This window comes from Pongo abelii, chromosome 18 (assembly GCF_028885655.2).
Source record: "Pongo abelii isolate AG06213 chromosome 18, NHGRI_mPonAbe1-v2.0_pri, whole genome shotgun sequence".
Lineage (NCBI taxonomy): Eukaryota > Metazoa > Chordata > Mammalia > Primates > Hominidae > Pongo > Pongo abelii.
In genome coordinates this window covers 37,018,654-37,040,366 of record NC_072003.2, presented here as the reverse complement: position 1 = coordinate 37,040,366, position 21,713 = coordinate 37,018,654, and positions in this window count along the sequence as shown.

Genomic DNA, 21,713 nt, shown 5'->3' with positions numbered 1-21,713 from the left:
TGAATTTAATGCACGCACCACAGAGAAGTTTCAGAGAATGCTTCTGTCTAGTTTTTATGTGAAGATATTTCTTTTCCACCACAGGCCTCAAGGCACGCCAAATGTCCACTTGCAGATTCTAGAAAAAGAGTGTTGCAAAACTGCTCTATCAAAAGAAAGGTTCAACTCTGTGAGCTGAATGCTCACATCACAGAGAAGTTTCTGAGAATGCTTCTGTCTAGTTTTTGGGTGAGGGTGTCCCGTTTCCAATGCATTCCTATGACAGGTCCAAATATCCACTTGCAGATACTAGTAAAAGAGTGTTTCAAAACTGCTACATTGAAAAAAAGGTTAAACTCTGTGAGTTGAATGCACATATCCCACAGAAGTCTGTCAGAATGCTTCTGTCTTATTTTTGTGTGAAGATGTCCCGTTTCCAACGAATTACTGTAAGCGGTCCAAATTTCCACGAGCACATTCTACAAAAAAAGTGTTTCGAAACTTCTCTGTCAAAAGGAATGCTCAAATCTGTGAATTTAATGCACGCACGAGAAGGAAGTTTCAGAGAATGCTTCTGCCTAGTTTTTATGTGAAGATATTTCCTTTCCACCACAGGCCTCAAGGCGCTCCAAATGTCCACTCGCAGATTGTAGAAAAGGAGTGTTTCAAAACTGCACCATCAAAAGAAAGGTTGAGCTCTGTGAGCTGCATGCTCACATCACACAGAAGTTTGTGAGAATGCTTCTGTCTAGATTTTCTGCGACGGTGTCCCGTTTCCAGCGAATTCCAAGAAGCGGTCCGAATATCCACTTGCAGATGCCATAAAAAGAGTCTTTCAAAACTTCCCTGTCAAAAGGAATGTTCAAATCTGTGAGGTGAATGCACACACCACAAAGAAGTTTCAGAGAATGCTTCTGTCTACTTGCTATGTGAAGATATTTCCTTTCGAAAACAGGCCTCCAATCGCTCCAAATGTCCACTTGCATATTCTAGAAAAAGGTGGTTTCAAAACTGCTCTACCAAAAGTAAGGTTCACATCTGTGAGTTGAGATCACACATCAGAAAGGAGTTTGTGGGAATGCTTCTGTCTCCTTTGTGTATGAGGATGTCTCGTTTCCATCAAATTGCTATAAGTGGTCCAAATATCCACATGGAGATTCTAGAAAAAGTGTGTTTCAAAACTGCTGTAACAAAAGGAATGTTCAACCCTGAGAGTTGAAGGCACACATCACAAAGTGGTTTCTGAGAATGCTTCTTTCTAGGTTTTATGTGAAGACATTTCGTTTTCCACAGCAGGCCTCAGAGCTCTCCAAATGTCCAATTGCAGATTATACAAAAAGAGTGTTTCGTGGCTGCTGTAACCAAAGGAATGTTCCGCTATGTGAATTGAATGCAAACAACACAGAGTCGTTGCTGAGAACGCTTCTTTCTAGGTTATATGTGAAGATGTTACCTTTTCGACCACAGGCCTCATAGCTTTCCGAATGACCACTTGCATCTACTGCAAAAGGAGTGTTTCCAAACTAATCCAGTAAAAGACGGTTAAACTCTGTGAGTTGAATGCACACATCGCAGATAAGTTTGTGAGAAAGCTTTTCTCTAGTTTTTGTGAGAAGTTGTCCCGTTTCCAATGAATTCCTATAAACGGTCCAAGTTGCCACTTGCAGTTTCTACAAAAAGAGTGTTTCACAACTTCTCAGTCAAAAGGAATGTTCAACTCTGAGGGTGACTGCATGCACCACGAGGAAGTTTCAGAAAATGCATCTGTCTAGTTTTTTAGTGAAGATATTTCCTTTCCACCACAGGCCTGAAAGCGCTCCAAATGTCCACTTGCAGATTCTAGAAAAAGAGTGTTTCAAAACTGCCTTATCAAAAGAAAGGTTCAGCTCTGTGAGCTGAATGCTCACGTCACAGAAGCATTTGTGAGAATGCTTCTGTCTAGTTTTTGTGTGAGGCTGTCCCGTTTCCAACGAATTCCTATAAGCGGTCCAAATATCCACTTGCAGATTCTATGAAAAGAGTGTTTCAAAACTTCTCTGTCAAAAGGAATGTTCAACTCTGTGAGCTGAATGCACACACCACAAAGAAGTTTCAGAGAATGCTTCTGTCTACTTGTTATGTGAAGATATTTCCTTTGCACCACAGGCCTCAAAGCGCTCCAAATGTCCACTTGCAGATTCTAGAAAATCAGTGTTTCAAAACTGCTCTAGCAAAAGAAGAGCTCAGCTCTTTGAGTTGAACGCACCCGTAACACAGAAGTTTGTGAAAATGCTTCTGACTAGTTTTTGTGTGAGGGTGTCCCGTTTCCAATGAATTCCTCTAAGCGGTCCAAATATCCACTTGCAGATTCTACAAAAAAGAGTGTTTCAAAACGGCTACATGCAAACGAAGGTTCAACTCTGTGAGTTGAATGCACAGATCACACAAAAGTTTGTCAGAGTGCTTGTCTATTGTTTGTGTGAAGGTGTCCGGTTTCCAACGAATTCCTATAAGCCTTCCAAATTTCCACTTGCAGATTCTACAAAACAAGTGTTTCAAAACTTCTCTGTCAAAAGGAATGTTCAACTCTGTGAATTTAATGCACGCACCACAGAGAAGTTTCAGAGAATGCTTCTGTCTAGTTTTTATGTGAAGATATTTCTTTTCCACCACAGGCCTCAAGGCACGCCAAATGTCCACTTGCAGATTCTAGAAAAAGAGTGTTGCAAAACTGCTCTATCCAAAGAAAGGTTCAACTCTGTGAGCTGAATGCTCACATCACAGAGAAGTTTCTGAGAATGCTTCTGTCTAGTTTTTGGGTGAGGGTGTCCCGTTTCCAATGCATTCCTATGACAGGTCCAAATATCCACTTGCAGATACTAGTAAAAGAGTGTTTCAAAACTGCTACATTGAAAAAAAGGTTAAACTCTGTGAGTTGAATGCACATATCCCACAGAAGTCTGTCAGAATGCTTCTGTCTTGTTTTTGTGTGAAGATGTCCCGTTTCCAACGAATTACTGTAAGCAGTCCAAATTTCCACGAGCACATTCTACAAAAAAAGTGTTTCGAAACTTCTCTGTCAAAAGGAATGCTCAAATCTGTGAATTTAATGCACGCACGAGAAAGAAGTTTCAGAGAATGCTTCTCCCTATTTTTTATGTGACGATATTTCCTTTCCACCACAGGCATCAAGGCGCTCCAACTGTCCACTCGCAGATTGTAGAAAAGGAGTGTTTCAAAACTGCACCATCAAAGGAAAGGTTGAGCTCTGTGAGCTGCATGCTCACATCACACAGAAGTTTGTGAGAATGCTTCTGTCTAGATTTTCTGCGACGGTGTCCCGTTTCCAACGAATTCCAAGAAGCGGTCCGAATATCCACTTGCAGATGCCATAAAAAGAGTCTTTCAAAACTTCCCTGTCAAAAGGAATGTTCAAATCTGTGAGGTGAATGCACACACCACAAAGAAGTTTCAGAGAATGCTTCTGTCTACTTGCTATGTGAAGATATTTCCTTTCGAAAACAGGCCTCCAATCGCTCCAAATGTCCACTTGCATATTCTAGAAAAAGGTGGTTTCAAAACTGCTCTACCAAAAGTAAGGTTCACATCTGTGAGTTGAGATCACACATCAGAAAGGAGTTTGTGGGAATGCTTCTGTCTCCTTTGTGTATGAGGATGTCTCGTTTCCATCAAATTGCTATAAGTGGTCCAAATATCCACATGGAGATTCTAGAAAAAGTGTGTTTCAAAACTGCTGTAACAAAAGGAATGTTCAACCCTGAGAGTTGAAGGCACACATCACAAAGTGGTTTCTGAGAATGCTTCTTTCTAGGTTTTATGTGAAGACATTTCGTTTTCCACAGCAGGCCTCAGAGCTCTCCAAATGTCCAATTGCAGGTTATACAAAAAGAGTGTTTCGTGGCTGCTGTAACCAAAGGAATGTTCCGCTATGTGAATTGAATGCAAACAACACAGAGTCGTTGCTGAGAACGCTTCTTCCTAGGTTATATGTGAAGATGTTACCTTTTCGACCACAAGCCTCATAGCTTTCCGAATGACCACTTGCGTCTACTGCAAAAGGAGTGTTTCCAAACTAATCCAGTAAAAGACGGTTAAACTCTGTGAGTTGAATGCACACATCGCAGATAAGTTTGTGAGAAAGCTTTTCTCTAGTTTTTGTGAGAAGTTGTCCCGTTTCCAATGAGTTCCTATAAACGGTCCAAGTTGCCACTTGCAGTTTCTACAAAAAGAGTGTTTCACAACTTCTCAGTCAAAAGGAATGTTCAACTCTGAGGGTGACTGCATGCACCACGAGGAAGTTTCAGAAAATGCATCTGTCTAGTTTTTTAGTGAAGATATTTCCTTTCCACCACAGGCCTAAAAGCGCTCCAAATGTCCACTTGCAGATTCTAGAAAAAGAGTGTTTCAAAACTGCCTTATCAAAAGAAAGGTTCAGCTCTGTGAGCTGAATGCTCACGTCACAGAAGCATTTGTGAGAATGCTTCTGTCTAGTTTTTGTGTGAGGCTGTCCCGTTTCCAACGAATTCCTATAAGCGGTCCAAATATCCACTTGCAGATTCTATGAAAAGAGTGTTTCAAAACTTCTCTGTCAAAAGGAATGTTCAACTCTGTGAGCTGAATGCACACACCACAAAGAAGTTTCAGAGAATGCTTCTGTCTACTTGTTATGTGAAGATATTTCCTTTGCACCACAGGCCTCAAAGCGCTCCAAATGTCCACTTGCAGATTCTAGAAAATCAGTGTTTCAAAACTGCTCTAGCAAAAGAAGAGCTCAGCTCTTTGAGTTGAATGCACCCGTAACACAGAAGTTTGTGAAAATGCTTCTGACTAGTTTTTGTGTGAGGGTGTCCCGTTTCCAATGAATTCCTCTAAGCGGTCCAAATATCCACTTGCAGATTCTACAAAAAAGAGTGTTTCAAAACGGCTACATGCAAACGAAGGTTCAACTCTGTGAGTTGAATGCACAGATCACACAAAAGTTTGTCAGAGTGCTTGTCTATTGTTTGTGTGAAGGTGTCCGGTTTCCAACGAATTCCTATAAGCCTTCCAAATTTCCACTTGCAGATTCTACAAAACAAGTGTTTCAAAACTTCTCTGTCAAAAGGAATGTTCAACTCTGTGAATTTAATGCACGCACCACAAAGAAGTTTCAGAGAATGCTTCTGTCTAGTTTTTATGTGAAGATATTTCTTTTCCACCACAGGCCTCAAGGCACGCCAAATGTCCACTTGCAGATTCTAGAAAAAGAGTGTTGCAAAACTGCTCTATCAAAAGAAAGGTTCAACTCTGTGAGCTGAATGCTCACATCACAGAGAAGTTTCTGAGAATGCTTCTGTCTAGTTTTTAGGTGAGGGTGTCCCGTTTCCAATGCATTCCTATGACAGGTCCAAATATCCACTTGCAGATACTAGTAAAAGAGTGTTTCAAAACTGCTACATTGAAAAAAAGGTTAAACTCTGTGAGTTGAATGCACATATCCCACAGAAGTCTGTCAGAATGCTTCTGTCTTGTTTTTGTGTGAAGCTGTCCCGTTTCCAATGAATTACTGTAAGCGGTCCAAATTTCCACGAGCACATTCTACAAAAAAAGTGTTTCGAAACTTCTCTGTCAAAAGGAATGCTCAAATCTGTGAATTTAATGCACGCACGAGAAAGAAGTTTCAGAGAATGCTTCTGCCTAGTTTTTATGTGAAGATATTTCCTTTCCACCACAGGCCTCAAGGCGCTCCAAATGTCCACTCGCAGATTGTAGAAAAGGAGTGTTTCAAAACTGCACCATCAAAAGAAAGGTTGAGCTCTGTGAGCTGCATGCTAACATCACACAGAAGTTTGTGAGAATGCTTCTGTCTAGATTTTCTGCGACGGTGTCCCGTTTCCAACGAATTCCAAGAAGCGGTCCGAATATCCACTTGCAGATGCCATAAAAAGAGTCTTTCAAAACTTCCCTGTCAAAAGGAATGTTCAAATCTGTGAGGTGAATGCACACTCCACAAAGAAGTTTAAGAGAATGCTTCTGTCTACTTGTTATGTGAAGATATTTCCTTTCGAAAACAGGCCTCCAATCGCTCCAAATGTCCACATGCGTGTTCTAGAAAAAGGTGGTTTCAAAACTGCTCTACCAAAAGTAAGGTTCACATCTGTGAGCTGAGATCACACATCAGAAATGAGTTTGTGGGAATGCTTCTGTCTCCTTTGTGTATGAGGATGTCTCGTTTCCATCAAATTGCTATAAGTGGTCCAAATATCCACATGGAGATTCTAGAAAAAGTGTGTTTCAAAACTGCTGTAACAAAAGGAATGTTCAACCCTGAGAGTTGAAGGCACCCATCACAAAGTGGTTTCTGAGAATGCTTCTTTCTAGGTTTTATGTGAAGACATTTCGTTTTCCACAGCAGGCCTCAGAGCTCTCCAAATGTCCAATTGCAGATTATACAAAAAGAGTGTTTCGTGGCTGCTGTAACCAAAGGAATGTTCCGCTATGTGAATTGAATGCAAACAACACAGAGTCATTGCTGAGAACGCTTCTTTCTAGGTTATATGTGAAGATGTTACCTTTTCGACCACAGGCCTCATAGCTTTCCGAATGACCACTTGCATCTACTGCAAAAGGAGTGTTTCCAAACTAATCCAGTAAAAGACAGTTAAACTCTGTGAGTTGAATGCACACATCGCAGATAAGTTTGTGAGAAAGCTTTTCTCTAGTTTTTGTGAGAAGTTGTCCCGTTTCCAATGAATTCCTATAAACGGTCCAAGTTGCCACTTGCAGTTTCTACAAAAAGAGTGTTTCACAACTTCTCAGTCAAAAGGAATGTTCAACTCTGAGGGTGACTGCATGCACCACGAGGAAGTTTCAGAAAATGCATCTGTCTAGTTTTTTAGTGAAGATATTTCCTTTCCACCACAGGCCTAAAAGCGCTCCAAATGTCCACTTGCAGATTCTAGAAAAAGAGTGTTTCAAAACTGCCTTATCAAAAGAAAGGTTCAGCTCTGTGAGCTGAATGCTCACGTCACAGAAGCATTTGTGAGAATGCTTCTGTCTAGTTTTTGTGTGAGGCTGTCCCGTTTCCAACGAATTCCTATAAGCGGTCCAAATATCCACTTGCAGATTCTATGAAAAGAGTGTTTCAAAACTTCTCTGTCAAAAGGAATGTTCAACTCTGTGAGCTGAATGCACACACCACAAAGAAGTTTCAGAGAATGCTTCTGTCTACTTGTTATGTGAAGATATTTCCTTTGCACCACAGGCCTCAAAGCGCTCCAAATGTCCACTTGCAGATTCTAGAAAATCAGTGTTTCAAAACTGCTCTAGCAAAAGAAGAGCGCAGCTCTTTGAGTTGAACGCACCCGTAACACAGAAGTTTGTGAAAATGCTTCTGACTAGTTTTTGTGTGAGGGTGTCCCGTTTCCAATGAATTCCTCTAAGCGGTCCAAATATCCACTTGCAGATTCTACAAAAAAGAGTGTTTCAAAACGGCTACATGCAAACGAAGGTTCAACTCTGTGAGTTGAATGCACAGATCACACAAAAGTTTGTCAGAGTGCTTGTCTATTTTTTGTTTGAAGGTGTCCGGTTTCCAAAGAATTCCTATAAGCCTTCCAAATTTCCACTTGCAGATTCTACAAAACAAGTGTTACAAAACTTCTCTGTCAAAAGGAATGTTCAACTCTGTGAATTTAATGCACGCACCACAGAGAAGTTTCAGAGAATGCTTCTGTCTAGTTTTTATGTGAAGATATTTCTTTTCCACCACAGGCCTCAAGGCACGCCAAATGTCCACTTGCAGATTCTAGAAAAAGGGTGTTGCAAAACTGCTCTATCAAAAGAAAGGTTCAACTCTGTGAGCTGAATGCTCACATCACAGAGAAGTTTCTGAGAATGCTTCTGTCTAGTTTTTGGGTGAATGTGTCCCGTTTCCAATGCATTCCTATGACAGGTCCAAATATCCACTTGCAGATACTAGTAAAAGAGTGTTTCAAAACTGCTACATTGAAAAAAAGGTTAAACTCTGTGAGTTGAATGCACATATCCCACAGAAGTCTGTCAGAATGCTTCTGTCTTGTTTTTGTGTGAAGATGTCCCGTTTCCAACGAATTACTGTAAGCGGTCCAAATTTCCACGAGCACATTCTACAAAAAAAGTGTTTCGAAACTTCTCTGTCAAAAGGAATGCTCAAATCTGTGAATTTAATGCACGCACGAGAAAGAAGTTTCAGAGAATGCTTCTGCCTAGTTTTTATGTGAAGATATTTCCTTTCCACCACAGGCCTCAAGGCGCTCCAACTGTCCACTCGCAGACTGTAGAAAAGGAGTGTTTCAAAACTGCACCATCAAAGGAAAGGTTGAGCTCTGTGAGCTGCATGCTCACATCACACAGAAGTTTGTGAGAATGCTTCTGTCTAGATTTTCTGCGACGGTGTCCCGTTTCCAACGAATTCCAAGAAGCGGTCCGAATATCCACTTGCAGATGCCATAAAAAGAGTCTTTCAAAACTTCCCTGTCAAAAGGAATGTTCAAATCTGTGAGGTGAATGCACACACCACAAAGAAGTTTCAGAGAATGCTTCTGTCTACTTGTTATGTGAAGATATTTCCTTTCGAAAACAGGCCTCCAATCGCTCCAAATGTCCACTTGCATATTCTAGAAAAAGGTGGTTTCAAAACTGCTCTACCAAAAGTAAGGTTCACATCTGTGAGTTGAGATCACACATCAGAAAGGAGTTTGTGGGAATGCTTCTGTCTCCTTTGTGTATGAGGATGTCTCGTTTCCATCAAATTGCTATAAGTGGTCCAAGTATCCACATGGAGATTCTAGAAAAAGTGTGTTTCAAAACTGCTGTAACAAAAGGAATGTTCAACCCTGAGAGTTGAAGGCACACATCACAAAGTGGTTTCTGAGAATGCTTCTTTCTAGGTTTTATGTGAAGACATTTCGTTTTCCACAGCAGGCCTCAGAGCTCTCCAAATGTCCAATTGCAGATTATACAAAAAGAGTGTTTCATGGCTGCTGTAACCAAAGGAATGTTCCGCTATGTGAATTGAATGCAAACAACACAGAGTCGTTGCTGAGAACGCTTCTTTCTAGGTTATATGTGAAGATGTTACCTTTTCGACCACAGGCCTCATAGCTTTCCGAATGACCACTTGCATCTACTGCAAAAGGAGTGTTTCCAAACTAATCCAGTAAAAGACAGTTAAACTCTGTGAGTTGAATGCACACATCGCAGATAAGTTTGTGAGAAAGCTTTTCTCTAGTTTTTGTGAGAAGTTGTCCCGTTTCCAATGAATTCCTATAAACGGTCCAAGTTGCCACTTGCAGTTTCTACAAAAAGAGTGTTTCACAACTTCTCAGTCAAAAGGAATGTTCAACTCTGAGGGTGACTGCATGCACCACGAGGAAGTTTCAGAAAATGCATCTGTCTAGTTTTTTAGTGAAGATATTTCCTTTCCACCACAGGCCTAAAAGCGCTCCAAATGTCCACTTGCAGATTCTAGAAAAAGAGTGTTTCAAAACTGCCTTATCAAAAGAAAGGTTCAGCTCTGTGAGCTGAATGCTCACGTCACAGAAGCATTTGTGAGAATGCTTCTGTCTAGTTTTTGTGTGAGGCTGTCCCGTTTCCAACGAATTCCTATAAGCGGTCCAAATATCCACTTGCAGATTCTATGAAAAGAGTGTTTCAAAACTTCTCTGTCAAAAGGAATGTTCAACTCTGTGAGCTGAATGCACACACCACAAAGAAGTTTCAGAGAATGCTTCTGTCTACTTGTTATGTGAAGATATTTCCTTTGCACCACAGGCCTCAAAGCGCTCCAAATGTCCACTTGCAGATTCTAGAAAATCAGTGTTTCAAAACTGCTCTAGCAAAAGAAGAGCGCAGCTCTTTGAGTTGAACGCACCCGTAACACAGAAGTTTGTGAAAATGCTTCTGACTAGTTTTTGTGTGAGGGTGTCCCGTTTCCAATGAATTCCTCTAAGCGGTCCAAATATCCACTTGCAGATTCTACAAAAAAGAGTGTTTCAAAACGGCTACATGCAAACGAAGGTTCAACTCTGTGAGTTGAATGCACAGATCACACAAAAGTTTGTCAGAGTGCTTGTCTATTGTTTGTGTGAAGGTGTCCGGTTTCCAACGAATTCCTATAAGCCTTCCAAATTTCCACTTGCAGATTCTACAAAACAAGTGTTTCAAAACTTCTCTGTCAAAAGGAATGTTCAACTCTGTGAATTTAATGCACGCACCACAGAGAAGTTTCAGAGAATGCTTCTGTCTAGTTTTTATGTGAAGATATTTCTTTTCCACCACAGGCCTCAAGGCACGCCAAATGTCCACTTGCAGATTCTAGAAAAAGAGTGTTGCAAAACTGCTCTATCAAAAGAAAGGTTCAACTCTGTGAGCTGAATGCTCACATCACAGAGAAGTTTCTGAGAATGCTTCTGTCTAGTTTTTGGGTGAGGGTGTCCCGTTTCCAATGCATTCCTATGACAGGTCCAAATATCCACTTGCAGATACTAGTAAAAGAGTGTTTCAAAACTGCTACATTGAAAAAAAGGTTAAACTCTGTGAGTTGAATGCACATATCCCACAGAAGTCTGTCAGAATGCTTCTGTCTTGTTTTTGTGTGAAGATGTCCCGTTTCCAACGAATTACTGTAAGCGGTCCAAATTTCCACGAGCACATTCTACAAAAAAAGTGTTTCGAAACTTCTCTGTCAAAAGGAATGCTCAAATCTGTGAATTTAATGCACGCACGAGAAAGAAGTTTCAGAGAATGCTTCTGCCTAGTTTTTATGTGAAGATATTTCCTTTCCACCACAGGCCTCAAGGCGCTCCAACTGTCCACTCGCAGATTGTTGAAAAGGAGTGTTTCAAAACTGCACCATCAAAAGAAAGGTTGAGCTCTGTGAGCTGCATGCTCACATCACACAGAAGTTTGTGAGAATGCTTCTGTCTAGATTTTCTGCGACGGTGTCCCGTTTCCAACGAATTCCAAGAAGCGGTCCGAATATCCACTTGCAGATGCCATAAAAAGAGTCTTTCAAAACTTCCCTGTCAAAAGGAATGTTCAAATCTGTGAGGTGAATGCACACACCACAAAGAAGTTTCAGAGAATGCTTCTGTCTACTTGTTATGTGAAGATATTTCCTTTCGAAAACAGGCCTCCAATCGCTCCAAATGTCCACTTGCATGTTCTAGAAAAAGGTGGTTTCAAAACTGCTCTACCAAAAGTAAGGTTCACATCTGTGAGTTGAGATCACACATCAGAAAGGAGTTTGTGGGAATGCTTCTGTCTCCTTTGTGTATGAGGATGTCTCGTTTCCATCAAATTGCTATAAGTGGTCCAAATATCCACATGGAGATTCTAGAAAAAGTGTGTTTCAAAACTGCTGTAACAAAAGGAATGTTCAACCCTGAGAGTTGAAGGCACACATCACAAAGTGGTTTCTGAGAATGCTTCTTTCTAGGTTTTATGTGAAGACATTTCGTTTTCCACAGCAGGCCTCAGAGCTCTCCAAATGTCCAATTGCAGATTATACAAAAAGAGTGTTTCGTGGCTGCTGTAACCAAAGGAATGTTCCGCTATGTGAATTGAATGCAAACAACACAGAGTCGTTGCTGAGAACGCTTCTTTCTAGGTTATATGTGAAGATGTTACCTTTTCGACCACAGGCCTCATAGCTTTCCGAATGACCACTTGCATCTACTGCAAAAGGAGTGTTTCCAAACTAATCCAGTAAAAGACAGTTAAACTCTGTGAGTTGAATGCACACATCGCAGATAAGTTTGTGAGAAAGCTTTTCTCTAGTTTTTGTGAGAAGTTGTCCCGTTTCCAATGAATTCCTATAAACGGTCCAAGTTGCCACTTGCAGTTTCTACAAAAAGAGTGTTTCACAACTTCTCAGTCAAAAGGAATGTTCAACTCTGAGGGTGACTGCATGCACCACGAGGAAGTTTCAGAAAATGCATCTGTCTAGTTTTTTAGTGAAGATATTTCCTTTCTACCACAGGCCTAAAAGCGCTCCAAATGTCCACTTGCAGATTCTAGAAAAAGAGTGTTTCAAAACTGCCTTATCAAAAGAAAGGTTCAGCTCTGTGAGCTGAATGCTCACGTCACAGAAGCATTTGTGAGAATGCTTCTGTCTAGTTTTTGTGTGAGGCTGTCCCGTTTCCAACGAATTCCTATAAGCGGTCCAAATATCCACTTGCAGATTCTATGAAAAGAGTGTTTCAAAACTTCTCTGTCAAAAGGAATGTTCAACTCTGTGAGCTGAATGCACACACCACAAAGAAGTTTCAGAGAATGCTTCTGTCTACTTGTTATGTGAAGATATTTCCTTTGCACCACAGGCCTCAAAGCGCTCCAAATGTCCACTTGCAGATTCTAGAAAATCAGTGTTTCAAAACTGCTCTAGCAAAAGAAGAGCGCAGCTCTTTGAGTTGAACGCACCCGTAACACAGAAGTTTGTGAAAATGCTTCTGACTAGTTTTTGTGTGAGGGTGTCCCGTTTCCAATGAATTCCTCTAAGCGGTCCAAATATCCACTTGCAGATTCTACAAAAAAGAGTGTTTCAAAACGGCTACATGCAAACGAAGGTTCAACTCTGTGAGTTGAATGCACAGATCACACAAAAGTTTGTCAGAGTGCTTGTCTATTTTTTGTGTGAAGGTGTCCGGTTTCCAACGAATTCCTATAAGCCTTCCAAATTTCCACTTGCAGATTCTACAAAACAAGTGTTTCAAAACTTCTCTGTCAAAAGGAATGTTCAACTCTGTGAATTTAATGCACGCACCACAGAGAAGTTTCAGAGAATGCTTCTGTCTAGTTTTTATGTGAAGATATTTCTTTTCCACCACAGGCCTCAAGGCACGCCAAATGTCCACTTGCAGATTCTAGAAAAAGAGTGTTGCAAAACTGCTCTATCAAAAGAAAGGTTCAACTCTGTGAGCTGAATGCTCACATCACAGAGAAGTTTCTGAGAATGCTTCTGTCTAGTTTTTGGGTGAGGGTGTCCCGTTTCCAATGCATTCCTATGACAGGTCCAAATATCCACTTGCAGATACTAGTAAAAGAGTGTTTCAAAACTGCTACATTGAAAAAAAGGTTAAACTCTGTGAGTTGAATGCACATATCCCACAGAAGTCTGTCAGAATGCTTCTGTCTTGTTTTTGTGTGAAGATGTCCCGTTTCCAACGAATTACTGTAAGCGGTCCAAATTTCCACGAGCACATTCTACAAAAAAAGTGTTTCGAAACTTCTCTGTCAAAAGGAATGCTCAAATCTGTGAATTTAATGCACGCACGAGAAAGAAGTTTCAGAGAATGCTTCTGCCTAGTTTTTATGTGAAGATATTTCCTTTCCACCACAGGCCTCAAGGCGCTCCAACTGTCCACTCGCAGATTGTTGAAAAGGAGTGTTTCAAAACTGCACCATCAAAAGAAAGGTTGAGCTCTGTGAGCTGCATGCTCACATCACACAGAAGTTTGTGAGAATGCTTCTGTCTAGATTTTCTGCGACGGTGTCCCGTTTCCAACGAATTCCAAGAAGCGGTCCGAATATCCACTTGCAGATGCCATAAAAAGAGTCTTTCAAAACTTCCCTGTCAAAAGGAATGTTCAAATCTGTGAGGTGAATGCACACACCACAAAGAAGTTTCAGAGAATGCTTCTGTCTACTTGTTATGTGAAGATATTTCCTTTCGAAAACAGGCCTCCAATCGCTCCAAATGTCCACTTGCATGTTCTAGAAAAAGGTGGTTTCAAAACTGCTCTACCAAAAGTAAGGTTCACATCTGTGAGTTGAGATCACACATCAGAAAGGAGTTTGTGGGAATGCTTCTGTCTCCTTTGTGTATGAGGATGTCTCGTTTCCATCAAATTGCTATAAGTGGTCCAAATATCCACATGGAGATTCTAGAAAAAGTGTGTTTCAAAACTGCTGTAACAAAAGGAATGTTCAACCCTGAGAGTTGAAGGCACACATCACAAAGTGGTTTCTGAGAATGCTTCTTTCTAGGTTTTATGTGAAGACATTTCGTTTTCCACAGCAGGCCTCAGAGCTCTCCAAATGTCCAATTGCAGATTATACAAAAAGAGTGTTTCGTGGCTGCTGTAACCAAAGGAATGTTCCGCTATGTGAATTGAATGCAAACAACACAGAGTCGTTGCTGAGAACGCTTCTTTCTAGGTTATATGTGAAGATGTTACCTTTTCGACCACAGGCCTCATAGCTTTCCGAATGACCACTTGCATCTACTGCAAAAGGAGTGTTTCCAAACTAATCCAGTAAAAGACAGTTAAACTCTGTGAGTTGAATGCACACATCGCAGATAAGTTTGTGAGAAAGCTTTTCTCTAGTTTTTGTGAGAAGTTGTCCCGTTTCCAATGAATTCCTATAAACGGTCCAAGTTGCCACTTGCAGTTTCTACAAAAAGAGTGTTTCACAACTTCTCAGTCAAAAGGAATGTTCAACTCTGAGGGTGACTGCACGCACCACGAGGAAGTTTCAGAAAATGCATCTGTCTAGTTTTTTAGTGAAGATATTTCCTTTCTACCACAGGCCTAAAAGCGCTCCAAATGTCCACTTGCAGATTCTAGAAAAAGAGTGTTTCAAAACTGCCTTATCAAAAGAAAGGTTCAGCTCTGTGAGCTGAATGCTCACGTCACAGAAGCATTTGTGAGAATGCTTCTGTCTAGTTTTTGTGTGAGGCTGTCCCGTTTCCAACGAATTCCTATAAGCGGTCCAAATATCCACTTGCAGATTCTATGAAAAGAGTGTTTCAAAACTTCTCTGTCAAAAGGAATGTTCAACTCTGTGAGCTGAATGCACACACCACAAAGAAGTTTCAGAGAATGCTTCTGTCTACTTGTTATGTGAAGATATTTCCTTTGCACCACAGGCCTCAAAGCGCTCCAAATGTCCACTTGCAGATTCTAGAAAATCAGTGTTTCAAAACTGCTCTAGCAAAAGAAGAGCGCAGCTCTTTGAGTTGAACGCACCCGTAACACAGAAGTTTGTGAAAATGCTTCTGACTAGTTTTTGTGTGAGGGTGTCCCGTTTCCAATGAATTCCTCTAAGCGGTCCAAATATCCACTTGCAGATTCTACAAAAAAGAGTGTTTCAAAACGGCTACATGCAAACGAAGGTTCAACTCTGTGAGTTGAATGCACAGATCACACAAAAGTTTGTCAGAGTGCTTGTCTATTGTTTGTGTGAAGGTGTCCGGTTTCCAACGAATTCCTATAAGCCTTCCAAATTTCCACTTGCAGATTCTACAAAACAAGTGTTTCAAAACTTCTCTGTCAAAAGGAATGTTCAACTCTGTGAATTTAATGCACGCACCACAGAGAAGTTTCAGAGAATGCTTCTGTCTAGTTTTTATGTGAAGATATTTCTTTTCCACCACAGGCCTCAAGGCACGCCAAATGTCCACTTGCAGATTCTAGAAAAAGAGTGTTGCAAAACTGCTCTATCAAAAGAAAGGTTCAACTCTGTGAGCTGAATGCTCACATCACAGAGAAGTTTCTGAGAATGCTTCTGTCTAGTTTTTGGGTGAGGGTGTCCCGTTTCCAATGCATTCCTATGACAGGTCCAAATATCCACTTGCAGATACTAGTAAAAGAGTGTTTCAAAACTGCTACATTGAAAAAAAGGTTAAACTCTGTGAGTTGAATGCACATATCCCACAGAAGTCTGTCAGAATGCTTCTGTCTTGTTTTTGTGTGAAGATGTCCCGTTTCCAACGAATTACTGTAAGCGGTCCAAATTTCCACGAGCACATTCTACAAAAAAAGTGTTTCGAAACTTCTCTGTCAAAAGGAATGCTCAAATCTGTGAATTTAATGCACGCACGAGAAAGAAGTTTCAGAGAATGCTTCTGCCTAGTTTTTATGTGAAGATATTTCCTTTCCACCACAGGCCTCAAGGCGCTCCAACTGTCCACTCGCAGATTGTTGAAAAGGAGTGTTTCAAAACTGCACCATCAAAAGAAAGGTTGAGCTCTGTGAGCTGCATGCTCACATCACACAGAAGTTTGTGAGAATGCTTCTGTCTAGATTTTCTGCGACGGTGTCCCGTTTCCAACGAATTCCAAGAAGCGGTCCGAATATCCACTTGCAGATGCCATAAAAAGAGTCTTTCAAAACTTCCCTGTCAAAAGGAATGTTCAAATCTGTGAGGTGAATGCACACACCACAAAGAAGTTTCAGAGAATGCTTCTGTCTACTTGTTATGTGAAGATATTTCCTTTCGAAAACAGGCCTCCAATCGCTCCAAATGTCCACTTGCATGTTCTAGAAAAAGGTGGTTTCAAAACTGCTCTACCAAAAGTAAGGTTCACATCTGTGAGTTGAGATCACACATCAGAAAGGAGTTTGTGGGAATGCTTCTGTCTCCTTTGTGTATGAGGATGTCTCGTTTCCATCAAATTGCTATAAGTGGTCCAAATATCCACATGGAGATTCTAGAAAAAGTGTGTTTCAAAACTGCTGTAACAAAAGGAATGTTCAACCCTGAGAGTTGAAGGCACACATCACAAAGTGGTTTCTGAGAATGCTTCTTTCTAGGTTTTATGTGAAGACATTTCGTTTTCCACAGCAGGCCTCAGAGCTCTCCAAATGTCCAATTGCAGATTATACAAAAAGAGTGTTTCGTGGCTGCTGTAACCAAAGGAATGTTCCGCTATGTGAATTGAATGCAAACAACACAGAGTCGTTGCTGAGAACGCTTCTTTCTAGGTTATATGTGAAGATGTTACCTTTTCGACCACAGGCCTCATAGCTTTCCGAATGACCACTTGCATCTACTGCAAAAGGAGTGTTTCCAAACTAATCCAGTAAAAGACAGTTAAACTCTGTGAGTTGAATGCACACATCGCAGATAAGTTTGTGAGAAAGCTTTTCTCTAGTTTTTGTGAGAAGTTGTCCCGTTTCCAATGAATTCCTATAAACGGTCCAAGTTGCCACTTGCAGTTTCTACAAAAAGAGTGTTTCACAACTTCTCAGTCAAAAGGAATGTTCAACTCTGAGGGTGACTGCATGCACCACGAGGAAGTTTCAGAAAATGCATCTGTCTAGTTTTTTAGTGAAGATATTTCCTTTCCACCACAGGCCTAAAAGCGCTCCAAATGTCCACTTGCAGATTCTAGAAAAAGAGTGTTTCAAAACTGCCTTATCAAAAGAAAGGTTCAGCTCTGTGAGCTGAATGCTCACGTCACAGAAGCATTTGTGAGAATGCTTCTGTCTAGTTTTTGTGTGAGGCTGTCCCGTTTCCAACGAATTCCTATAAGCGGTCCAAATATCCACTTGCAGATTCTATGAAAAGAGTGTTTCAAAACTTCTCTGTCAAAAGGAATGTTCAACTCTGTGAGCTGAATGCACACACCACAAAGAAGTTTCAGAGAATGCTTCTGTCTACTTGTTATGTGAAGATATTTCCTTTGCACCACAGGCCTCAAAGCGCTCCAAATGTCCACTTGCAGATTCTAGAAAATCAGTGTTTCAAAACTGCTCTAGCAAAAGAAGAGCTCAGCTCTTTGAGTTGAATGCACCCGTAACACAGAAGTTTGTGAAAATGCTTCTGACTAGTTTTTGTGTGAGGGTGTCCCGTTTCCAATGAATTCCTCTAAGCGGTCCAAATATCCACTTGCAGATTCTACAAAAAAGAGTGTTTCAAAACGGCTACATGCAAACGAAGGTTCAACTCTGTGAGTTGAATGCACAGATCACACAAAAGTTTGTCAGAGTGCTTGTCTATTTTTTGTGTGAAGGTGTCCGGTTTCCAACGAATTCCTATAAGCCTTCCAAATTTCCACTTGCAGATTCTACAAAACAAGTGTTTCAAAACTTCTCTGTCAAAAGGAATGTTCAACTCTGTGAATTTAATGCACGCACCACAGAGAAGTTTCAGAGAATGCTTCTGTCTAGTTTTTATGTGAAGATATTTCTTTTCCACCACAGGCCTCAAGGCACGCCAAATGTCCACTTGCAGATTCTAGAAAAAGAGTGTTGCAAAACTGCTCTATCAAAAGAAAGGTTCAACTCTGTGAGCTGAATGCTCACATCACAGAGAAGTTTCTGAGAATGCTTCTGTCTAGTTTTTGGGTGAGGGTGTCCCGTTTCCAATGCATTCCTATGACAGGTCCAAATATCCACTTGCAGATACTAGTAAAAGAGTGTTTCAAAACTGCTACATTGAAAAAAAGGTTAAACTCTGTGAGTTGAATGCACATATCCCACAGAAGTCTGTCAGAATGCTTCTGTCTTGTTTTTGTGTGAAGATGTCCCGTTTCCAACGAATTACTGTAAGCGGTCCAAATTTCCACGAGCACATTCTACAAAAAAAGTGTTTCGAAACTTCTCTGTCAAAAGGAATGCTCAAATCTGTGAATTTAATGCACGCACGAGAAAGAAGTTTCAGAGAATGCTTCTGCCTAGTTTTTATGTGAAGATATTTCCTTTCCACCACAGGCCTCAAGGCGCTCCAACTGTCCACTCGCAGATTGTTGAAAAGGAGTGTTTCAAAACTGCACCATCAAAAGAAAGGTTGAGCTCTGTGACCTGCATGCTCACATCACACAGAAGTTTGTGAGAATGCTTCTGTCTAGATTTTCTGCGACGGTGTCCCGTTTCCAACGAATTCCAAGAAGCGGTCCGAATATCCACTTGCAGATGCCATAAAAAGAGTCTTTCAAAACTTCCCTGTCAAAAGGAATGTTCAAATCTGTGAGGTGAATGCACACACCACAAAGAAGTTTCAGAGAATGCTTCTGTCTACTTGTTATGTGAAGATATTTCCTTTCGAAAACAGGCCTCCAATCGCTCCAAATGTCCACTTGCATGTTCTAGAAAAAGGTGGTTTCAAAACTGCTCTACCAAAAGTAAGGTTCACATCTGTGAGTTGAGATCACACATCAGAAAGGAGTTTGTGGGAATGCTTCTGTCTCCTTTGTGTATGAGGATGTCTCGTTTCCATCAAATTGCTATAAGTGGTCCAAATATCCACATGGAGATTCTAGAAAAAGTGTGTTTCAAAACTGCTGTAACAAAAGGAATGTTCAACCCTGAGAGTTGAAGGCACACATCACAAAGTGGTTTCTGAGAATGCTTCTTTCTAGGTTTTATGTGAAGACATTTCGTTTTCCACAGCAGGCCTCAGAGCTCTCCAAATGTCCAATTGCAGATTATACAAAAAGAGTGTTTCGTGGCTGCTGTAACCAAAGGAATGTTCCGCTATGTGAATTGAATGCAAACAACACAGAGTCGTTGCTGAGAACGCTTCTTTCTAGGTTATATGTGAAGATGTTACCTTTTCGACCACAGGCCTCATAGCTTTCCGAATGACCACTTGCATCTACTGCAAAAGGAGTGTTTCCAAACTAATCCAGTAAAAGACAGTTAAACTCTGTGAGTTGAATGCACACATCGCAGATAAGTTTGTGAGAAAGCTTTTCTCTAGTTTTTGTGAGAAGTTGTCCCGTTTCCAATGAATTCCTATAAACGGTCCAAGTTGCCACTTGCAGTTTCTACAAAAAGAGTGTTTCACAACTTCTCAGTCAAAAGGAATGTTCAACTCTGAGGGTGACTGCATGCACCACGAGGAAGTTTCAGAAAATGCATCTGTCTAGTTTTTTAGTGAAGATATTTCCTTTCTACCACAGGCCTAAAAGCGCTCCAAATGTCCACTTGCAGATTCTAGAAAAAGAGTGTTTCAAAACTGCCTTATCAAAAGAAAGGTTCAGCTCTGTGAGCTGAATGCTCACGTCACAGAAGCATTTGTGAGAATGCTTCTGTCTAGTTTTTGTGTGAGGCTGTCCCGTTTCCAACGAATTCCTATAAGCGGTCCAAATATCCACTTGCAGATTCTATGAAAAGAGTGTTTCAAAACTTCTCTGTCAAAAGGAATGTTCAACTCTGTGAGCTGAATGCACACACCACAAAGAAGTTTCAGAGAATGCTTCTGTCTACTTGTTATGTGAAGATATTTCCTTTGCACCACAGGCCTCAAAGCGCTCCAAATGTCCACTTGCAGATTCTAGAAAATCAGTGTTTCAAAACTGCTCTAGCAAAAGAAGAGCGCAGCTCTTTGAGTTGAACGCACCCGTAACACAGAAGTTTGTGAAAATGCTTCTGACTAGTTTTTGTGTGAGGGTGTCCCGTTTCCAATGAATTCCTCTAAGCGGTCCAAATATCCACTTGCAGATTCTACAAAAAAGAGTGTTTCAAAACGGCTACATGCAAACGAAGGTTCAACTCTGTGAGTTGAATGCACAGATCACACAAAAGTTTGTCAGAGTGCTTGTCTATTTTTTGTGTGAAGGTGTCCGGTTTCCAACGAATTCCTATAAGCCTTCCAAATTTCCACTTGCAGATTCTACAAAACAAGTGTTTCAAAACTTCTCTGTCAAAAGGAATGTTCAACTCTGTGAATTTAATGCACGCACCACAGAGAAGTTTCAGAGAATGCTTCTGTCTAGTTTTTATGTGAAGATATTTCTTTTCCACCACAGGCCTCAAGGCACGCCAAATGTCCACTTGCAGATTCTAGAAAAAGAGTGTTGCAAAACTGCTCTATCAAAAGAAAGGTTCAACTCTGTGAGCTGAATGCTCACATCACAGAGAAGTTTCTGAGAATGCTTCTGTCTAGTTTTTGGGTGAGGGTGTCCCGTTTCCAATGCATTCCTATGACAGGTCCAAATATCCACTTGCAGATACTAGTAAAAGAGTGTTTCAAAACTGCTACATTGAAAAAAAGGTTAAACTCTGTGAGTTGAATGCACATATCCCACAGAAGTCTGTCAGAATGCTTCTGTCTTGTTTTTGTGTGAAGATGTCCCGTTTCCAACGAATTACTGTAAGCGGTCCAAATTTCCACGAGCACATTCTACAAAAAAAGTGTTTCGAAACTTCTCTGTCAAAAGGAATGCTCAAATCTGTGAATTTAATGCACGCACGAGAAAGAAGTTTCAGAGAATGCTTCTGCCTAGTTTTTATGTGAAGATATTTCCTTTCCACCACAGGCCTCAAGGCGCTCCAACTGTCCACTCGCAGATTGTTGAAAAGGAGTGTTTCAAAACTGCACCATCAAAAGAAAGGTTGAGCTCTGTGAGCTGCATGCTCACATCACACAGAAGTTTGTGAGAATGCTTCTGTCTAGATTTTCTGCGACGGTGTCCCGTTTCCAACGAATTCCAAGAAGCGGTCCGAATATCCACTTGCAGATGCCATAAAAAGAGTCTTTCAAAACTTCCCTGTCAAAAGGAATGTTCAAATCTGTGAGGTGAATGCACACACCACAAAGAAGTTTCAGAGAATGCTTCTGTCTACTTGTTATGTGAAGATATTTCCTTTCGAAAACAGGCCTCCAATCGCTCCAAATGTCCACTTGCATGTTCTAGAAAAAGGTGGTTTCAAAACTGCTCTACCAAAAGTAAGGTTCACATCTGTGAGTTGAGATCACACATCAGAAAGGAGTTTGTGGGAATGCTTCTGTCTCCTTTGTGTATGAGGATGTCTCGTTTCCATCAAATTGCTATAAGTGGTCCAAATATCCACATGGAGATTCTAGAAAAAGTGTGTTTCAAAACTGCTGTAACAAAAGGAATGTTCAACCCTGAGAGTTGAAGGCACACATCACAAAGTGGTTTCTGAGAATGCTTCTTTCTAGGTTTTATGTGAAGACATTTCGTTTTCCACAGCAGGCCTCAGAGCTCTCCAAATGTCCAATTGCAGATTATACAAAAAGAG